Source organism: Haliaeetus albicilla, chromosome 11 (assembly GCF_947461875.1).
Source record: "Haliaeetus albicilla chromosome 11, bHalAlb1.1, whole genome shotgun sequence".
Lineage (NCBI taxonomy): Eukaryota > Metazoa > Chordata > Aves > Accipitriformes > Accipitridae > Haliaeetus > Haliaeetus albicilla.
In genome coordinates, this window is record NC_091493.1 from 40,195,289 (window position 1) to 40,202,788 (window position 7,500).

At 41.2% G+C, this 7,500-nt stretch overlaps 1 protein-coding gene across 19 annotated transcripts in view; it reads right to left on the minus strand.

Moving 5' to 3' along the window:
- EBF3 (EBF transcription factor 3) overlaps positions 1-7,500 on the minus strand; it is a 135,435-nt gene that overhangs the window by 112,112 nt on the left and 15,823 nt on the right. The window lies entirely within an intron of this gene.

A 7,500-nucleotide genomic window follows, 5' to 3' on the forward strand; every position in this document is an offset into this window, starting at 1 on the left:
ATATAGCTTAATAACCCTGTTTGGATTAGCTGAAGGAAGCTCGCTGCCCACCAGCATCTCGTGAACCGCAGAAGAACTGCACAAACATAAAGAGGAAATCCTAATCAAATTTGGATTGGTAAAGAGCATTCCTGACAATCCACACAATACCAAGACCAATGCAATTTTATTGGTTGTTATTCAAAAGAAAGGGCACTCGCATCTATCCTTTGTGCATTAATAACCTCACTCAAACTAGAGGATTGTGATTTTTTTTTTTTTTTTTTTAGATTGGGGTTTTTGATAGGTCTTGTTGTTTGCTTTATAACTAAACTGAATGTTCTGCGCAGCCACAGGTCCGGGAAGCAAACCAAGCGTTTGTTTAAGATTTTCAGTAGCGAATTCACCTTTTAAATGAGAGCACCACATTCTTACATACTGTCAAATTAACTTCTCCTAGTGCACGTGTCATGGTAAAATGAATTTATCCCAAAAGTGAGGCTGGACCTTTGCTTTTTAATAACTCCTCCAGCTTTGGGGTTAATTTTTGTTCCGATACTCTTTAATTATTTTTTTTAGAAACTTTTACAACGTGCAGTGGGAGTTTTACGTGGAAGTCCTTGTTTGTATTCCTACTTTCTAAAAGCCTCCTTAAACACTGCTGGAGGATTAGGCCAGGTTTCTTTATTTCCTTTCCTACTATTTCTTTATCATTAAGGCCAAGGAGTTTTTAGTGAGCAGAATCCCGCTAATCGCTTGCCCCAGCCCCCATGGCTTTGTTTCTGTCAAAATAGCTCCTTTCAGCGGCAGCGCGGAGCGAGCTGTCTGGGCAAATGAACTGCTCTTTCTCACCAGATGTGTAACCGTGTTTCGTCTTTCACGAGAGACAAGCTGGAGCCGACTCCTTCCGCTAGCTGGGCCTATGCTACATGTCTTACAACAACACAAATGTAAGCCCCTTCCTTTCCACACATGTTAAACTCATTTCCTAGTGAATTATTGGGAAAACACAACACTATCCTTACCGCTGCGTTCAGATGCTGCAGTTTACTCCCTGCACTTCTGGCACCGCCGCCATGCGATGATGGGCTCTGTATAATTTTCTGGCTGTGAAACTTTTGTTGAAGTATCACAGATATTTTTTTTTCCTTTTTTTTTTCTTCTTTTTTTTTTTTAATTTGCCTCCAGCCTTGACATACCAGAATCTCCAAACCCTGCAGAACAAATACCTTCCCTTTCTACCTAACAAATGCTATTTACACTCTGGATTTTTTCCACCTTTGAGAAATAAGGAGAGTTTGTTCAATAACAAAATAAGACCTAGAACTGAGCCAGCCGTATTCTGTTTAACTGACCTGATACACCAAGCAACCAGCGAGTTTTCTTCGGCTTAAAATGTTAACGAACCAAAACAGTTAACAGAAAAGTCAAATCACTGAATCTCGTAAAATCCAGAGTACCCCTCAGCCTGTAAAATTCCCCAGCTTCAGATTTTTTTCGAAAGCGCAGTTACATCTTTATTTTAATAGGGTATTAATAATGCCAGTATAACGTCGTATTATATACAGTTTCGACCACAAACATTTTTGCGAGATTTGCTGTTAAGATAAACAAACAAGAGGAGCTTGTCCGCTGGCAGCTTGACCCGAGTGAATGGGTTTCATTTTCCTGGAGCGCGAGCCGCGGCGGGGCTGCCAAGCGCAGGTTGAGCTCCCGCGTCCCCTTCCCCTCGCCCCGCGTGTCAATCACCCCCTGGCATCCCCGGTGACAATTTCCATCCTCCCAGCCTGGAATTTCCACCTCCTCCAGCCCGGCAAAGCATTCCCCCGGCCCTGCGAGTAACCCAACACTGCTGCGCCAGGGCTGCTCCTACCCCCGGCCCCCCCAAAGAAATATCTGTGCGTTAGAAAGGGAGCCTTACTAAACCCATTTCTACCACTCGGTTTCACAGGTTGGTTGGTTTGGGGTTTGTTTTTCTTTTTTTTTTAATTATCTGCTGTCTGAGAGTAATTATTTACTTCCTGGAAGCTCGCGTACCAGAACTCTGAGTTTGAAAGATTTTTCCATAAGCTAATCCAATTCATCAAAGGCATCCTAACAAAATTACAGGCTCTGGCAGTATCTTTGCTTTTCACCTGATAAGGCTGCAACAGAAGCCCGGGATGGTTTGTATCAGGGTACCTCCTGTAGTATAGTTTTTGACAGCTTTGCTTAAATCCCTTCCCCCTCTTTTCCTTTCTCACAAAAGCACGCGATTTTATTATTCCCTCCTACCATAGCCGTGCAATGCTTTGGGCTTCAGACAAATAATCAAGTATTATACAGGGAAAAAAGTGCTGCAGGAGTCTCATCGAGCACATTTGGGATTTACTTGAGAACAATGGTCTTGAAGCCGTACGTGAGCACATTGCTCCGCTAGCAACCCAGGTATTGCCACAATTTCATTAGCTGCGGGTTGTGCACCGATTAAGAGTAGGGATTAAGAGGGAACGATGTAAACGCCGTGACTTAGATGACCCGAGGAAAAGAAAGAAAAAGCGAGAAGGAAGCACATACAAAGTCCTGTTTCTGGGGCATCAGTGATCTCAGTGTTGCTGAATTACAGGGATTACTTTGATTTGCCATTTTCTTTCCTGCGCGCGTGTGTGTTTGAGAAACCAACGTGCACTCTGCGCTGCGTCCTCTCCTTCCCCGGCCCTGGCACTGGCGGTTTGCTTTTTAATAGGTGTTCCTACCTGTGCGCTTCAAACGCCAATCTGACCGCCCCTGTCTGCAAACGTATCCCTTGCAGCTATACCCATTAATCTACAATATACCACATTCTTAAGAAAAAAAAAAAAAAAAAAAATCAATGTCCGGTTTCTGATGCTAGAAATTTTTTCAAGAACTGGTTACCCAGGAAAGTCGTAATTTTTTAATATACTCTGAACTTGGTAGCACCAATAGGACAATGAAAGCAAAAGAGCAGCTGAGCTATTTTAAGGTCTATTCTTCTAGTAGTTGGGTGCAGATCTTAAAGGAAAAATTAGAATTTAAAAAAATGACACCAAAGTGGTCTGTTTTCATTGCATTATGCAGATGAAATGACAAGTTGTCATTTAAGAAGTTAATAAACAGTCACCATTTTGCAGGTTATCCAAATGCTACTGAATAGAAAACCTTGGATCCCTAAATGATGTGTAATTAAAATTATTTAAAAAATCCTCCTTGACAGGCCAGGGCTTAGCCAAAATGTAAATGACATTAAAGAAGACAATGAATTTAATTTTATTTAATGTCCCTTTTTGCAGATCCTCATTTACATAGCATTTTTAACAAAAGCGTTGACCTTATAAATGCTGGCATTTGTACAGCTTCTGCAGAGTTGGATTTAATCATGCTTTCGCAAAGCCATAAGGGAAAAAGCTTTAAGTTCTCTGGTTGGATATGGAGTAGGAATAAAAACATTGGGACTGGTCAAATGTTTATCCTCCTTGCTTCTGAAAACAACCTGACAAGAAGATGTAAAGGTCTAGGGAATAACCCATTGCTGTTTGTAAGGCTTGGTAATAATCATACATAATCGTTTGGAAATATAGCTAATAAAAAATATAATGAGTGTTCAGCAAAATCGGCATTAGGCCCAAATTACATGATATTAATACTTGAACAGGTGCAGAAAGGCGCTTTAAATGAGGTAAATGAATAAAATGTCCCAGAGCACAACTGTGTGCACTGACAAAAAGTCAATCACATGAATAATTCAGCGGCCGGGACTGCCAGCAAAGGTCAGCGGCTCTCACCTTTGTGACGGGAAGTGAAAGGAAACGCTGCTGACGAAAAAAAACCCCATCGCCCTCCAGCCGCCGCGCCGCAGCCCCGCCGAAGGTGTAAACTTGGAGTAGGAAGGAATGAAAGCGCTGCACCGGCAAGCCGGCGTAAAAAAAAAAAAAACAAAAAAAAAAAACAACCAAAAAAACCAAACCAAACCCTAGCGCGAACAGTCAACTCGTTTAGGGAAAATAATCTGAAATTACAGCCAGGGAAAGGTTAAGGGGGGTGGCTACCAGCAATGTCAATTATCTACAAAATCTGAGGTCAGTCGAAAAGTATTTTAAGAGCCTACGGGATTGAAATTTTGTAACAGCTGTTAAATATGACAAAACTTTTTATTCCCCCAAACTAAAGCTATTCCAAACTCCGTATGAAAGAAATGGGATAAACAGATGTCTGGCTTCCATACAGGAAAGTAGGACACACTTGGAATGATAAGTCTCCTAAACTCTATAGAATAATGCCAGATTTATTGGGGAGGGGGGTATTTACTACCCACGGAGATGCCAACTAGCAGTAGGACTGTGATGGTACCATCTGGAAACGCGCTGCAGAGCACGCGAGCGGCGATGCTCCGCAAGCGCATCCAGCCCTGCCACCGCTCCGCCGGCGGGCTGCCGCGCCGTCCTTCGGTGGGGAGGCGAGCCCACCGCCCCGGCCGGCCCGCAGCGCTCCGGCCAGTCCTCAACAGTTGGACACCCGGCCTTCGGGTACGCTCGAGCCCGGCAAGGAGAGGAAAAGTCGAGAGGATGGGTCTCGGCCGGAATTTCCATACCTTCTGATGAGATAGATGGTGGTGGCACCGAGGAATTATTTTAGCACAGAGTGTGGTTTTGGTTTAGCAGTTACAGCGGCATCCTGTAATCATTTACAGCCCTTGGAATGTATGGGTGAAATAGGAGAGATTTATCTGTTCATAGTTGTGATATGTAGACAATGGGTGTTCCTAATGAGGAACATCTGCTTTTGTGTTTTCCCAGAAAACATTATTCCACTATGAAAATGATACTCCCATCCTTTTCAGCAACACCGCAAAGAAAATATGGGCCTTTTCCTTTCTTTTATTTGCTTTTCTTTGGGTCAATCTAATTTCCCAGGGACACTTTTTCTGTGGCATCTTTTTACTGACTGCGCTGCAATTTATGGTGGGTTTGTTCTTTAATACGTGAGTTACTGTGCTGTATGAATAGCCCCGATATGCCAGAAGATACTTAAATGTATACAGTAATAAAAGTGTATACACTCAGCCATGCTTCGTGAGAAACATCGAGTCGACGTAAATAAAAATTCTCAGTGAATTAAAAGGTCACAGAGGCATGCGACACAGAAAACTGCTTCCAAGGCCTCTGGTTTTGTTTTTACATTTAAAGCCCACTGCAGGATTCAAATGTATAATTACATAAGTCTATTTAAAACACCTTAATTGCTAACGAATTATTATTCCTGAGGTGCATAAGGGGGTTTTTTCCTTTTTTTTTTTTTTTTTTTTTTTTTTCCCTAGTGCGATAAACAATTCAGACTATCACAGAGACTCCTAGTGTGGGCTGGAACAAATGGGTGGCCATAGATCTCAATTCAGGATTGAATTATTGGTTCGTATCCTGAGGACAAATATGCCTTATCTGGTCAAAAGCTGCTAAATGTATCCAAAGGACAAAAGGATCTAGTGAAGCATATTGTATATAATTCTTTTTTTAAGCCAACTAACCAAGCGGTAACACTTCTTATGGGAAACTGTAAATTGACCCACAAATTTGATGGGGAAATGTTGTTCTGTGATGCTCAAGAGGAAACACAGCCCCAAAATTCAACACCGACAACAAATGCAGGTAACAAACTATTAAGACACGGGTCGAGCAAGCATAAATATCGGCGATTTAAAGTACACGTCAGTTGTTTCAGGGCACTATTGCTCTTACCGAGCTCTTTCACGTCCGTGCTTTCCTCCTACATGTGCTGCAATTTGCTCGCAGCAAACATTGCATTCGACAGTTTTTCAAAAACACATCTTGCGAGGAAGAGTGTCGTACCGGCCTCCTTGCTGAGCCGTATGCAGTACGCAACCAAATTCTCCCAGCATTTTGACATGATAAGTGACAACTCTCTTCAGAAGGCTAAAATACATGCCACCCTCATAAAAAAAAAAAACTTGCAAATTCCTAATGTAGAAGGTGATTAAAATTCCTATAAAATTGTCATATCTTTAAATTTAGAAGCACAGCAGATTTTTCATCAATAATTAAGATCTCTAAAGCATTTATGCTAGGCATAAATGGAGTTTCAATCTTCCTTATTCAAATAAACATGATAAACCCATTAACCAAATGTTTTCTGATTTTTTTATATCTTCTCATGCTTCTGGAATATCAAATTATAACATACTCCCGACAGTTTGGGGAAGGTAGAAAAGCACTGATGTTGTACAGCTTGTTTCAGTTTTGCCAGGACCACCACCCTTCGCAGGACCGATATAAATTCTCTCACAGTGATTCCAGGACATTATTATGTATATATCATTATAATCCCTAATCACTGAAAAATGTTATGTGTGCTGCGTTTCATTGTGCGTACGGACTATAAACATAAACTACTTGTGCACTTTTCACTGTACGTTCAATAGGCACGAAATGATCGCTCTGACCATAGCTCTAAATTAAAGTCTGACCGAGCACATAATAGCAAAATATTATTCTAATTTTCATTCCCGGTTAATTTTCATCGCGTTCTGGTGTAGTCACACTTTAATGCAATTCACCATTTACATCTGCAAAAGTCACACACATCTTGAAAACTCTGAACAATGAACATGCTCATAATCCAATAATAAAAACTGTAACGCGCTGTCTTGCATTCACTACGCCGCCAAGATTCCTCCACTTCCAAATATTTTTTAGCCAATAAAGCAGAAATAAATTCAGCTCGCAAGGCAACAATCCAGCGCTATATGATTTCCATAGCTAAAACACTAAAGACAAATATAATTATATTGATTTTTTGTACTTCGAGTTCTATAAAGTGGTGAACTTGTTCTCAATTGCCTGACACAATCCCAGAGTGATGGCAACAACTGGTCAGCCCTATTTGATTACTAATAAGAGAGATGTCCCTTCTGTCAGATACCTCACATTCTCCACTAAGCAAACAGCTATTTCAGCTAGTTAAACATTAGCATTGCTCTCCACTGGTGGTGCATATTTCTTTAGGCTTAACTCAGGGAGTTTTCCAGGTTTAATTTTTCAGTCACTGGACAGCAAAGTTCATGATCAAAAGATAACTTTGTACTGCAAGCCACTGAAATCCAAGCCTTCTTCAAACCAGACTAACCCTCTTCTTCACAAAACCGGTGTCGTATGAACATCGCTCGCTTCCATTTATTACTCCGAGGCACCGATTTCATCATCTATGGTCAATCCGAAATTGACTTTTGCTGCTACCATATTGCCCGGGAAAAATAAAAAAAAGGCTTTTCCGCTGCCAGAATATCACCTTTTACGATTAAAAGAACGCCGAACCAGCTTTACTTGCGCTTGGCGCAAGTCTTTCTGCAAATAGGTTCTTTTGCAAAATACGGGTAGCAACAAAACAGACAGGAGGCAGAGCAAAGAATGCATACAGTTCATCTCGATATGTAAATTAATGTTGGACTACGCAACCAGCATGTGTAATTAGTTTCAATTATAACAACTTTGGTTTATTAGTTACATATTT